General features: G+C 32.2%; 1 long non-coding RNA gene across 1 annotated transcript; it reads right to left on the reverse strand.

Moving 5' to 3' along the window:
- Positions 1–9,319: 9,319 nt before the first annotated feature.
- Positions 9,320–14,497, reverse strand: LOC106687400 (uncharacterized). Its single transcript, XR_001344163.2, has 3 exons — positions 13,994–14,497; positions 12,309–12,401; positions 9,320–9,896 (listed from the first exon to the last, which is right to left on the reverse strand). It is a non-coding gene; the product is annotated as an uncharacterized lncRNA (long non-coding RNA).
- Between the last annotated feature and the right edge of the window lie 722 nt (positions 14,498–15,219).

Genomic DNA, 15,219 nt, shown 5'->3' on the forward strand with positions numbered 1-15,219 from the left:
TGACAGGATTTAGAAAGTTTTTTGTTTCTTTATTATTCTCCATTCTATCCTAAATACTATTATTTATGAATACTATTATATTACTTAAAAGGTTCCTAAAATCCGATTTTATTGAGTAATTGATACGACTAATGACAACAGAGACTCCCGCTTTGACTGCTTCTGATGCGCCGAGCACTGATGAATCAAAGGGTTATTAGAAGCTAGCAAAGTCAAACCAGGTTGGGCCCAGTTTGGTTAAGCAATTAGGTTGCATGGTGTACCGTGTATAGTGTACCGTGTATAGTGTACCGTAGGCAGTACTCTATCTGTAATATATGAAGAGTTCATACTGTCTCAAGTAAGTGATTTATTTTATCTATTCATGATACGGTATTAAAAATAAAAACTTTTTCGAAATGTTTGAAGAGTGCTATGAAGAAAATTTTGAAGTAGACTAAATACAATTGAGGCGATGAATTGAACAATTAAAAATCGTAAAAAAATAAGATATTTTTAAGACTTATAGGATAGTTCAAATGGAAACCATAAATTTATAAAACATAAAAGATGATACACGAATTTTTATGTGTGTTTAAACTTTTGGGTAAAATCCATGCATATATCTTGGCTTTGCAATGTACAGCAAAGCGAATATAATAATCTGCATGATAAAAATAAGACGAGAACTGTTAATAAAAAGAATATGTTTTCAGTATTATTAAAATGTTAATACAAAATTATTTTAAAATGTAGGAAGATAGTTCGGGAGACGGTCAATAAAGGTGTAAAAGTAGTAGAAAAAAACTATTTGTTTGTTGCTAACGTTTCACCCCACCTTTGCAAGGTGAAACAAATTTTTTTCTCACTCTGACAGCTCAAAGTGGAGCGAAACGTCGGTTAATAATGAATAGGTTTTTTTTCTACTACTATGACACCTTTATTGACCGCCACCCTGACTATCTTCCTAAAACTGAATTTATACGGCCTACCATCTTCTTACAAAATTATTTTTATTGAATAAAAGGAATATAGTCCGTGTGTGGTCAAAACTAACTATTTATTACGATACGACGTTTCGGCACACATTTCAGGGCTTCATCAGGGCTTTCGTGTTGGATGAAAGCCACAGAGTTCTGTATCTTCCTTTTGATAATTATACAGAGAGATTCAATAGTCTTCCTATATTCTATTTTACTAGCTACAAAAGAAGGATACACAAGTAATATAATATTATGATGCATACCGGCAGGACCAAAAACACTTTCTTTTTCCATTTGTTATAAAAATCGAGACCACAGTGAATTCTAAATATTCAAACCTACAGCGATCAGGCTCCAGGAACTGAACTATCTGACACTAGTTTCATCTCATGAATAATCAAGAGCAAAAACTGGAGTTAAATGAGAAATTCTCTGTATCAGTCGGCTAAGCGTTTAAAGAAATTAGATAGAGAACGTTTTGCGGATTGCGTCCTCATAAACATCAGTGTTATAATTTTTTTTTCAATTTCTTGAGACTGGTAATTATTTGAAGATTGTCCTTGAGAATAGCCGAAATGGCCGAAACGTCGGACTTTTAAGAAAATAAAAAGTGTTGAGACTATAGAAGGATACAATTTAAATTTATTTAATCAATTTTATAGTTAATTTAAACTTGAGAACGTACAGGTATTTGATTATAAAAAAATATTTAGGTATTTTTGAGAGTGATCGGCTGATAATGTGAGCAAGCAAGAAGGTCTACTTATGTTTCCTAGAAAACTTTTTTTTTTAAGCAAATTATTGGATTATGAATATTTATCCTGATATCATATCGCCTTTACTTCAAATATAATAACGAAATTCAGTTCTCAAAACAAAACTTTTTAAGAAATCTTGCTCTTCCAAGTCAGTCCGCGGCCATTCTCACTCCTCAAGAATTAAGTCTTCCACTAAGAAATGAAATATCGGGTAGTAGGCAATCCATGTGGAAAGTCTGCTAAGTGAACTAAAAACTGTAAAAAATAAGAAAAAAACTGAACCATGGACCATTTCAAATCTTATATAATCTCTATCTTGTCTGATAAACAAGAAACTACATTTAGTAAGCCCCATCTTACAGGAATGTCATTTCTGTGCTGCGGATGTAAGCAGATTTTGAGTGGGACCGGGTAAGTCAGAGGCCCTGAATGTTGGGTATAAAAAAAAAAAATAAAATAAGTATTAATTTTTTAAGAAGGAAAAAACTATTGAACAAGACTAAACCATTAAATTTGAACTCATTTAAATTAAAATTTAGGCAAATAAAATAAAAATCATGGGCGTTGACGAGCATTGGGTTTGGGGCAACTACAGGTAGTTGAAATTATTATTTTAGGTTATTTCCAGTTTCCTTCTCATGAAAATTTTCTTACCTCTCCGTGTCTTAGGATTATATTATAGCATTATAGATTATATTTGTTATTCATGTATCCTGTGAAATGATTTTTTTCCTGTACCATGAATTTTTTCTTCTCTTCTGAGCAATTCATGTAGCATAAATAAATTTATGCTACATCTTATAATTATTTACTAGAACAAGAGCTTAGCTTAGTTATGAGGCTACTTTTGCCGATCAAAATAGTTTCCACTTTATTAAATAATGCAAAAAACAAATATTTATTTTAATGTGAATTAAAATATTATTTATTTATAATCTTAAAATTCTTTCTAGAGACTGGAAATTTTTTAATAAATAATTCAAAACACTATCCAAATTATGGTCTCAAAACTTTTATTTCTTTTACACGTCCAACGTTTCGGCCAATTCGGCCATCTTCAGGGACAATCTACTACAAAAAGTTTCCATTATATGTATGATCCTACAACCAATTTAAATATTTAACATTATTATTTATAATTTACCTTACCTCAATTACATATAATTTAACCATTCCAAAAACTTCATACAGCCTATTCTGCCCAGGTCAAAACATTTATATATATGAAAAACATTAAAACCATTAGGTAAAATTATTTTTTGTTAATCAGTATATCCCACATATGTTTAATTACCTAATAAGTCAAATATCCATTAAAAACCATAGTCAAAATTATTTCTCTTTAAACACTATTAATACACTTTTATTACAACCTTGCTTGTAACCTTCCTTTACTCAGTTCAAGCATTTAAAAAATTATTTATCATAATTACATTTTTGTCACTTTTTCTCTTTATTACATTAGCAAAAATCCTATCAATGCCAACTATAATTATCCATATATAAATTATCCTATATTATTTATAAATTAATCTTACTTAATATCTCTGCATAATGTTGATTTAAATAATATATCATAAAATCTTATTCTTTTTTAGTTTCATGATAAATAAAATAAATGATAGTAAAATAAAATAAATCTATAGTGAGCTTTACTAACACATAATTTAGTCAGGTTGAAACCCAAAGGACCTTGGGACCAACCTTAACTCAAATTTGGTTCGTAAAAAGGGTAGGAGTAGGAAAGGTGAATGTAAAGCATTCATGTTGTTTGCGCTTACCATCAGGGAAAATAACAGGATTACACTACACTGCTTAGTATTATTAACTAATGGAATTCTTTGTGCCGTTCCATTATATTAAGAAGGTAAAAGTACGAGTAATTGTATCAGTTTTTCACTTTGGCCCTTTCGGTAATTGGTTCCTGGGGGGAGCCATGGCCAATCGGTGGGCCCCCCCAAACCCAATAATGAAAATGTCAGATTGGGTTGCCCCTCTCCCGTCTTCAGGCCTCGATATCACATCGATGTCCCAAACTCTCTTATCTTGCTTCCTCTATCTTTCTGGCTCTGCGGATCAGACAGAACTGATGAGGAATTGTATCAGATTGTGGATAAAGCAATCCGTGTGTCCTTGGTAGTTGATTGTATTTTGACCTTTACATGTATCAACTTTAAATTGTTAGCTATGTGAAATTTTCTTTTACGAAAATTTGCTTTTTATAATGTTTACTTATTCCCTTTCATCGCTATTCCTGAAACTCATATCTTTCCTTTGAAGCATCCTTCTAATTTACTTTTGCCCTACAGTGTACACACACCTAAATTTTGATAAACGCCCGCTCTTTAGCTTTGTGATATTTATAATACTGGCCATGGTATTAATTTTTTGTTAAAGTTGAAATTTAACTTATATTTTAAGTACATTAATCATAAAATATATGTTTTTTTACTCAAAAGTAATAATCATGCATATATTAGATTAAACATTAAATAAACCTATTTGCCGGAGTGTTTTAATTCTAGAAAAACTATTTATCTCCTTAAATTAAATATCAAATCCCTTTATAGTTTCTATTGATCCAATTTTCATTAAATACATAAATGAGATTGATTAATTAATTTATATAAACAAAATTAAAGGTACTTAATAAAACCTATCTGATATTAATTCTATATTGGCATACAGGGTTTAATCAATATTATTTGAGATTACGAGAAAATATTAAAAACGTCTAAAATCGATTTTATAAAGCTGTCTCTATCCGTCGATTTTGAGAACAAAAATCTGTTATATCAAGAGTATTTCAAGACGAAGGGGTACATACTTCTTGCACATGACGGTCCTCATATCTAGCAGAAAAAATTAGAACTAAATGCCAGAGCAACTTAACTTTTGCATTATGCCAAAGATAGATTTTTTTGTCTATCAATCAATTTTAACCGAAAAAAAAATAAAAACAACGTTACCTATTTATTGGTCCAAACTGCACCAATTATAAAAGGCATACATTCATATAATTAAATTAAAATAACTATCCTAAATTTGCAAATATATGATTTTTTAAACAATAGAGAGTAATACATGATGTTTAAACAACAATCTTTTACTCCATAAAAGTTCAAATTAAAGCATATAAATATTTAGTGACTACCCATTTACTACTATCCAGGTACCAGTACCTGAAAAAACAAAAAAGATTTTAGAAAAGTCAGTAATTTTTTTTTTTCGTAACCCAGCAACCAGGTATATTTTTTCGTTTAACAAAACCTTCAGTTTCTGTTCATTTTATTGAAACTTTCTTTTTTTTTAATAATTTATTTATTGATATTTACAACTGTATACACATATATAGAACAAGTAAATTTGCTGTAGGTTACATAGTGACATGATAAAAACATGTGCAGAATCTACTACCCACTGATAGAACTCCAATAACATTTCTAGAGAAGAAGATCTCGAGGCTATCTTCTTTTCAGACGACTAGGAGGATTATTAGGTAATGAAGGAGAAGCCAGGTTAGAAACAAGTGGATTTGGGTGGTTGAGAAGTTTATTATGGAAGGAACGGTATCTGGTTCTGGCGAAATCGGCAACATATGGAATATTGAGGTCCTGATGGATGACTTGATTTGTGACAAAGTAAGGAGGATTAAGGATTTTACGAAGGATTTTGGACTGTAAGGATTGGGTTCTGGAGGAATTTGATGGTTTAGTGGAGCCCCAAAGCTCAACTCCGTATGTCCAGATAGGCCTTATAATAGTCATGTAGATCAGTCTTTTGTAATGGATTGGCAATTTAGACCGTTTGTCTAATAAATGTTTGTTTTAGTCGGAATCTAAGAGCATTTTCTTGTCTTTTTAGTCTTGTATGAGGGTTCCATGTCAGTCGTTTGTCGAGATGTAGTCCTAATTATTGAAATTTAAATTTTGACATTGTTTTTGTTATTCTAAGCCACTGTCTGCAAATTAGTGTCTCCCGTCAGCTAAGAAATGAATATTTTATGGGCTCACTGAGCGATAAGAGCGGCCACCAGGTTAAATGGGTGGTTTGACCAAGGTTCGAACGAAATGCTTATATACTTTTAGTTAAACAATAAAGTAAAACTATTAATTAATCACTCTGAGAAAAATGTATGTATTCAAAAAGTCATTTAATTTTTTTCTGAACCTCTTTAGAATATGAGAGTCGGATCCAGTTGTATCTCTGTCTAACTTACAAAAATATTCAGCTATGGTAAGTTTATAAAGTTTTCTGACGGCTAATGTTTGATTTGAGATGAGCAATTGTATCTCGAATTGAATAAAAAAAAATCTGCATTCCGTACGGATTGATCTTAAAGTGATTTTGAGGATGATGAAGAAGATGATTTAACGTGAGAATTTAGAAGGCTACAAAACGTTGAATTGAGGTATCTGTACCAGGTAAATTTAATTCAGATTATAGTACTGTAGCGTATAAGATGGGCTGGTAAAGTTGTAGAGCTAAGTAACCAATGCATTCTTAAAATGTTTATCAACACTGAGCGAACAGGTTAACGTCCGGGGGTAGACCGAAGCGTAGGTGGGAGGATTGTGTAAATACTTATCTTTTGGATTTGGGTTTGGACGGGCTTCACAGGACGAATGTATGTAAACAACTTGCTGATTAGTATTGAACTTTTGGCTAAGCCATTATTGTTATAATGTAAAGTATTCTGTAAAAGTTAATGAAAAAAAAATAAATGTTTATTTTAACGTGTAACATAAAGATAAATGGTTTCGAAATTTTAATTTTGTATTTTACGGAGTTGAGCTTTGGGGCTCCACTAAACCATCAAATTCCTCCATAATTCAATCCTTATAGGCCAAAATCCATCGTAAAATCCTTAATGCTCCTTACTTTGTCACAAATCAAGTCATCCATCAGGACCTCAATGTTCCATATGTTGCCGATTTGTCCAGAACCAGATACCGCTCCTTCCATAACAAACTTCTCAACCCCTCAAATCCACTTGTTTCTAACCTGGCTTCTCCTTCATTACCTAATAATCCTCCTAGGGGTCTGAAAAAAAGATGGCCTCGAGAACTTCTGCTCTAGATATGTTATTGGAGTTCTATCAGTGGGTAGATTCTCCACATGTTTGTATCATGTCACTATGTCACCTACAGCAAATTTACTTGTTGTATATATTTGTGTATTCAGTTTTAAATAACAATAAATAAATTATTATTAAAAAAAAAAAAAATACATTTGGTTGTTCGATGAAGGTCCTGACAAGGATGTTCAAACCCATGTTCAGTATTTCTAATGCTTTATTTGTTCTATGTTTTAACGTTTTGAAATTTTAACATCGATCCATGCATAAGTTTTTTTTTGCTTAAAAAAGCAATGAGGTGGGTTGAAAGAACCTAATGAAGATATTTGAAGTGGTTTGGCTACCTGGCACTGTAGAGTGCGCGCCTGGCGTTGAGTGATGACTATATCTACTAGCTCGTTAATATTAGTTGTCCATATATCACGGCACAGCTGTCAATCGCGGCTGTCCACGGGCCCTATCTGCCATAATTGAAAGTAATATATGAACTGTCTTCCAGCCCGGGGACCAATAAGTCCAGGGTCAATGCTCAGCGCAATGCAACTTCATTTTATTTGAGTTCAAAGCAATCCTTCTCAATACAATTTAATGAATTTATTTATTTATTTAATGTGATTTACAACTGTACAAATAATAAATACAATAAGTGAATATGTTGTATGTTTCATATACACTTGAAAATCTTGGAAAGGAACCACCCATTGGTGGTACTTGAAACATTAATTTAAATTAGAAGATCCCGTGGCCATCTTCTTTTCAGACGCCTCGGAGGGTTATCAGGGATTGTTAAGGGTGAGAGATTAACCAAATATGGGTTAGGATCGGTAAGGAGTTTGGAATGAAAAGACGCATATTTGTTTTGGGTCAAATATGCAACGAATGGGATGTTAAGGTCTTTGAGGATGGGTTTATTTGTGACGTAATAAGGATCATCAAGAATTTTACGTAGGATGTTGGATTGTAAGAATTGAATGTGGGAGGAATTTTATAGTATGGTAGAGCCCCAGAGCTCAATTCCGTATGACCAAATTGGTCTGATTATCGTAGTATATACTAAGTTTTTGTAGTGAGTGGGAAGTTTAGAGCGTTTGTCAAGTTGGTGTTGTAGCAATCGGATTCTACAAGCAGTTTCCCTTTCGTTTCAGTCTTGTATGTGGATTCCAAGTAAGCCTCTTGTCAAGATGGAGTCCTAAGTATCGAATCTGTTCAACAGGCGTTAGTGGAGTATTTAGAAAGGTTACTGTAGGACAGGTAATGAAAATTAAGCGTGAGAAATAGGTTTTGCAATTTGTTGACTCATTGACCGTCCGTATCTTGACTAAAAGATGATTGGGGTGTGCTCAGTTAAGATACAGAAATAAGTAAAACTTATTTATCTGTGCCAAGGTTTCGACCTTCAGGTCTTCGTCAGGGCTTCAACGTCAAAACGTGGTAGCAGCCTCAATTCAGAGAAACAAAAAAAAAATAAAATGAAAGAATAATGGTAATTTACAAACTTGGAAATATACATAAAAATTAATTTAGTAGATAGCAGTTGATTGATACTAATATAAGATAAAATGTAATATTGTAGAGGTAACAATTATGCCAACGTTTCGACCTGAATTTCAGGTCTTCGGGGCTGCAAAAGCAAAACCATATAACCTTAATTCAGAGAGAAATAAAAAGAAAATAATTACAAATAAACTTGGAAATATACATAACAATAAATTTAGTAGAAACTAGTTTATACTGATAGAGGATAAAATATAATATTGTAAAAGTAATGATCACACAAAATAAATGATGAAAAAAAATAAACAAAACACAGACAGTATAAATGATGTGTCATTGAAATTAACATGATAAAATTTCTAAGTGCTGTTAAAAAATATTGATATGGATTTATTAAGTGTAGAAGCCAGAATTTTTTGGATCTTTGGAATGACAGTGGATTGATAAAAAGCAAAGGTTTAGAGATAGTTTTATTACACTATCATAAAACAGATAGCAAAAGTGCAGCGTTAGTATTCTATACCTTTTAGACTAACATAATATTAAGTATTGGAAGATTGTTTATGACCGTGTGAATAGATGAATGAAAAGTTGGCTCAATAAAATAGTATAATTCAGCACTTTATTTTTGACTGCCGCCAAAACAGCCCTGACGAAGCCCTGCAACGTGGGGCGAAACGTTGGCTCAATAAAATAGTATATTCTACTATTTGAGTTTTTTTCTGACCGCACCCGGACCATATTCCATTCATAATATTAAGTATATTTGACTAAACTGGTTTAAGCTGTAGTTTAATAATAACAGAATCTTTAGCAGAGAATTAATTACAACAATCATAGTGATTCTATATCCTATATTGAATGGGAGAAGACGTTCCCAGCTGTCTAACGTTAAGCATATTTTTACGAAGTAAACAATTTAAAAAAAAAAATGATTGAAGTTTAAAACTGTATTAAAATATATAAAATAAGTATATCTGATGTTAGATACACAATGGTATGATAAAGACAAGTTATTTACACATTGATAGAATTTTATTAACATTTCTAGAGTTGGAGATCTCGAGGTCATCTTCTTTTCAGACGCCTTTTGAATTACGTAAATGTTGTCTTGGTAGAAATAACAACTTCAAAGGACTGACATAGTAACAATTAAACATTTTTTTTTTTTTAACCTTAGCCTACATGACGTATTAGGATATAACTATGTCACTGTTGCCATGACAAAACATTTATATTTTTTATAATCTATATTAGTATTTAAACCCAAGGACTACTATATCCAGGATTTACAGACAACTTCACTGACCAAAATTTTTTTTTAGTCGGATTTTTTGAATTATTTTTTTTATTATTATTTCATGTCAGTATTAAATCCATAAAAAATGATAGTGACGAGATAAAGCTATTAGTCCTTAGGGTAGAGCTATTAGCTTATATCCCTACATCCCTACATCCCATTAATGCCTCCCTACGTGATTCGGAGCGGTGGATACTGTAAAAGCCGGGATTAGATGTAGGCGTGTCCTTGGTATATTGCTGGCCACACGTGTCTCTAGACCCTTTCTCTCTATCTCTCTCGCTTAACTTCACTTTTTCAATTTACTAGAACATAAAAAGGGGTGTATTGAACAATTATATAAAATAAAACAAATTGATTTAGATAACTATTTAATGCTAGCATGTTCTAAGTATTAAAAATTGATTTTTTTCCCGTTTATGATGCAAAAATAATTTGACATGAACTATTTATTTTAGTTACGTTTTTATTTTCTTCTAAACCTTAGGATCGCCTTTATTATTTTGTAGTTTTAAAGACTCGCATATCTAGTAGTTCAGAGATATCTCAGAAACTTATATTCACTGGTGGAAACCAGTCGACTAAGATTTTCTACAGAGGGTGTTTTCGTTTGTTATAAAAAAAAAAAATTGTTCGTAAATATATAATACTATGATATATTAATTGGATACCCTTATCAAAATGTTGATAAATAAGTAAAAACTAATTATCAATCTAACACAATCCCAAATTTTTCTGAATACTTGAAAGAAAGAGAAAATTGATTTATAACAAGATTAGAATTGAGTTAGAGTTAGTGCAAAGTGGAGCGAAAAGCAAACTCTTAACAAGATCGGACTGTACTTCCTCTGGAAGACATTAGCTATTCTGTTGGCAGTGCGCTATGCCCGATGTCCCGGAAGAACAAACTTACACAACGCCCTCACCAGCTCCTATACTCTTTTGTCTTGCTTTCTCTTCGCCGTTTGTATTTTATTTATTTATATTTTTATGAACCACCTATTACAAAAAAATGTAATGGAAAAAATATTAAAGATTTTATCAATGTTGTTTGGTAGATGAGGCAAAATATATTCAAAAAAGAAAATATGAAAGTAAGAAGAAATCAAAATTACAGTGAGATAAAATACTCAGATTATTCAACTTGTATTGAAAGAACACGTCCAGGTTAAAAACAAGCGCATCATTCCTAAGTTTCATTTCATCATAGGTCCCTAACTAAAGTTTCTGAAAATGTTTGAATTATAGTCCAGGTATAGTCTGTACAAAGTTAAAATGGGTCATCCGTGAATTTTCCCTATCTTAGATTTCTCTACACTCTATGATTTCAAATTTAATGTACGAATAATTTCGAATCTTACTGTAGCTGTCGATTTTTAATTTTGTAATTTTATTAAATATGTCAGTTGTTCATTTTGCATTTTTGATTTGTTAAGTCGTCTATTGAGTTAAGTCTTTTTTAAGAATGCAAAACGAACAGTTGAATCACTTAATGATATTATAAAATTAAAAATTAACAGCTATAGTCTGATTTGAAAGTATTTGTACACTAAATTTATAATCATGATTAAATGAGATACCCTTTTTAAAATCCAGATTACAATGTAGGTATGTGTGTATATACATGGAAAGTTTAACTCAAAAATAATGACTTGCACACACCTGAATTAAGTATTGAAGGTACGTATATTCCTGGGACGTATCAAAGGCCTTTTCACTAGAATCGACTTACTAGACGAAGTCAATTTAGTTCCGATCGATAGGTTGAATTCACTAATTGATATAATCTTTGTTTTATTTTGTATTATTGCATTATATCATATATTTACAGACAGAGGTATCAGAGATCATAATGCTCTTTTACTAAATTGTTGTAGGTTGTGCAAGGAGGTGATTTGGCTAAATCAAGCTCGACCGCCAGATTTTTAACCAATTAAGACTACCCATTTTATGATCGCAGAGGGTTTCTGAACCCACAGGGTTGACTCAAGGTTAAAGTAAAACAGATAATCATTATCTGCCACAGCCGGATTCAAATTAGAGTCCTGGGAGTTCCCTCATTGCCTTACTAATGTGATACCCTCTCCCACAAATAATATATATATATATATTTTTTTTAATTTTATTTATTTATTGATATTTACAACTGTATAAAAAATACAACATGTAAATTTGATCATAATGACATAATGATATGCTACAGGATGTAGAGAAACTACCCAGTAGTAGAACTCTAAAACAGTTTACAATATAAGGTCACGAGGTCATCTATTTTTCAGGCGCCTCAGAGGATTGCCAGGAATGGAAGAGGAAGCAAGGTTAGAAACTAGAGAGTTTGGGTGGTTAGGGAGTTTATTATGGAAGGAATGATATCGGGTTCGGGCTAGCTCGGTTACATGAGGTGCATTTAGGTCTTTATGGATGGTTTTATTAGTAACAAAATAAGGAGCATTGAGGATTTTACAAAGGATTTTGGATTGCAAGGATTGGATACGAGAGGAATTCGAAGGTTTAGTTGAGCCCCAAAGCTCAACTCCGTATGTCCCATGATGGGCCTTATTATTGTCATGTAGATCAGTCTTTTGTAATGTGTTGGAAGTTTTGACCGTTTGTCTAGTAAGTGCTGTAATACAAATAATAATAATAAATATAAATAAAATTAATCTTAAAGTAAAATAACAACTTAAAAACAATCATTGCAATTTGCAATTTTTTACCTGGGGAACTCCGAACCGAGGTATTCCCCCCACTTATGGATGGAAGTGTAGGACTGCAGCAGTCCCAGCGCTTCCCTCTTAACCAGATCACTGCTATCAAAAGAAAGTAGTGGATGAGTGAAAGGGCTAGCACTTGATAACAATTTTTTTAAACCATTTTCATTAAAATAGTAACGACAATTTTGATTAAATTTGTCATGCGACTGTAGAATTAAATGGTCTTTAATATTGGCTAGGTTTAAGAGAGCTTACATATTGGAGTTTAAAGGGCTTGCAGAACGAATTTAAGAGGGCTTATCGAACGAAAACAAGCTTTGACCGATGAGTGCACCACAGCTGCGAACCATTGTTACCACTGGGGGTGATGAGATGTGGTGTGATGAGAAATTTATGTGTGAAAAATAAAAATTACTTTTTGAAATTCCAGCAGTTCAACATCGATTTGAGATTTAGCCATAAATACTAAAAAAATGTTCAGACCCTCCTGGTATTGGAAGGTGCAGATTTCTCAAACTCGACAAGGGCGCAGAAGGGCGTCGTTACAGTACCATTAACATCTTTACCTACCTACAGACCTTTTTTTACCGCCATTCTCACTCTCCTGCAACTATTTTACTTATATTTAGTTTAATTCTTTCTTATTGTTGTAACTTTTTATTTCAACATCCACTGTGGCCTTCAGAGATAGACAATCCTTAGACCAGAAGTAAGGACGCGGACTCGAAGATAAGATGTAGACCTTGTGTTGTATTAAAGAGCGAGCACATGCTATTGACTCGGCCCAGCCATCCTTTATTAAGCCCAGGTAATTTATCGCTCAATCCCCGCGCTCTTTCATCAAATGCTGGTTTCCCTCCATTCAATGCTATTCTTCGTTCTCTTTGGCTAGGTGAAAGTATGTACTGCTACCATGTCCTGATCATCAGGATGTTGAATTCCCGAACATTAGCAAGGCTAAAATTACTCAAAAATGATTTCCCTAAAAGGTTTTGGACACAAGGTTCCATATTATATGTACAGTTATTGATTGGTGGCACGTCAAGCTATAATGTGACATGACCTTCATATCTTACTACTTTAACACCCAAAAAAACTTACATATGTTTTATACTTGAAAAAAACATGCTAGGATTATTGAAATTGTATGTTCACACGATTTGGTTTTTTGGCTTCAGAACTCAAATAAGTAACTGATATTATTTCGTCAGAAAACTTCATTTACAATCATAATTCTTAAAAGAATTATAGTCTTATTTTTTAAAAAATTAATTATTATTTGCAGTTTGCCAATTAGGCTATATTATTCTTGACGGTAAGAAAAAATTACTTGTTATGTTGCAAGTATCTTTAAATTAAAGGTGCATGTTACAGTAGGGTGCTTTGGATTTCCTTTTTAAATAAGTTTTTAATTTAATACAGTAGAAAAAGTAGAGATTAAAAAAAAATTCCTAGACGATAAAAATGAAAAGTAATGGGTTTTTCTTGAACTAAAGAACCGGATTTCCTCCCCCATTCTAATTCGGTGCGCTGGAAGACAACTGGAGAAGATTAGAAAATAAATTCGAAATTTCCAAAATCGTCAAGGTTAGAAGTGATGAAAATATAAATTGTATATGTATATTTATACCTACTAAAGGCAGATTATTAATAAACTAATAAAGGGCAGTTTATTATAGTGCAATTACCTTTAAATTAGGGCCGTCTGACCGTCGCTAAGGGAGTTGAGCTGTAGGTTTTTGTAATCTGCAGCGGTGCCGCTTCTAATCCGGCCTGGGGATCGACATTTATTTAGTGGCGATTCCACAAAATGAAAACCTAATCATCGATTATGGTGTTAAAATAAAGTGGTACACTGTAGAAAATCCTTCCTCACCCCGTATGTGTATGGAGCCATTCATAAAAAAAAAAAGGAACTTTAAATTAAAGATGTATGATACATATTTTACAAGGTTTTTTGAATTTCCTTTTTATAATTTTTTTAATTTTATGAACAGCTGAAAAAAAATTTTTAAAAACTTCACAACTTAAAATGAACATATAAATAAAATTAATATGTAATAAAAAAAAAGGTAAATAAAATTAAAAAGCAATCCAGATGCAAAGTAAAACTAAAATAAAATAAAAATAATTGATAATATAAAGTAAATAAAAACAAAAAGTAATGGATTCCTTTTTCCAATTAGATGCACTAGACAACTGGTGAAGATTAAAAAATAAGGTTTAACCAAGTGTTGTGAACAACTATATAGAGAACCCTGTATATGGATAATTATTTTTTTCATTCATATTTATTTTTAATATAATAAAATACTTATGAAACAGTATTTACAGTGAGGTTAGAATCAAGGGGACCTCTTTAAAAAAAAATCATTTTTAACGTACAGCTACAAAAAAGAAGATAAAAATTTCATGGGACAAGGATTACCGGAACTCTAGGTTAAATAAATTATGTGGAACTGATAGACGAAACATGGATAGTGAATAGGCGAGATTGGTGTGAGAGGGACCGAAGGGTGCTAAATTCCTGGTAACTTTATCAATAATGAAGGGGTCGTTCACTGAACGTCGTCGCGATCGTCTCCTCCCCCCCCCCTCACTGCCCGGCGGTTTTTTGTATCTGAATATTGGAGGACTGCTCACCTGTCAGCGCTGTCAGTTATTAACAACTAAACAGCTCCAATCCATCGATATCTTTCTTCTCCAAGCTACGAGCAATACATTTCTTCTGGGCACTAAAAACCCTACATTAGTATCTTGTACTTAATGCTTCTATTTTCCTGGCAGTCTAGAAAAATATTGAGGTCGGATCAAATCTTTTTTATTTATTTATTGATATTTACAACTGTATAAAAAATACAACATGTAAATTTGATCATAATGACATAATGATATGCTACAGGATGTAGAGAAA

The sequence above is a fragment of the Halyomorpha halys genome, unplaced genomic scaffold, assembly GCF_000696795.3.
Source record: "Halyomorpha halys isolate HHAL.00 unplaced genomic scaffold, Hhal_1.1 Scaffold958.1, whole genome shotgun sequence".
Lineage (NCBI taxonomy): Eukaryota > Metazoa > Arthropoda > Insecta > Hemiptera > Pentatomidae > Halyomorpha > Halyomorpha halys.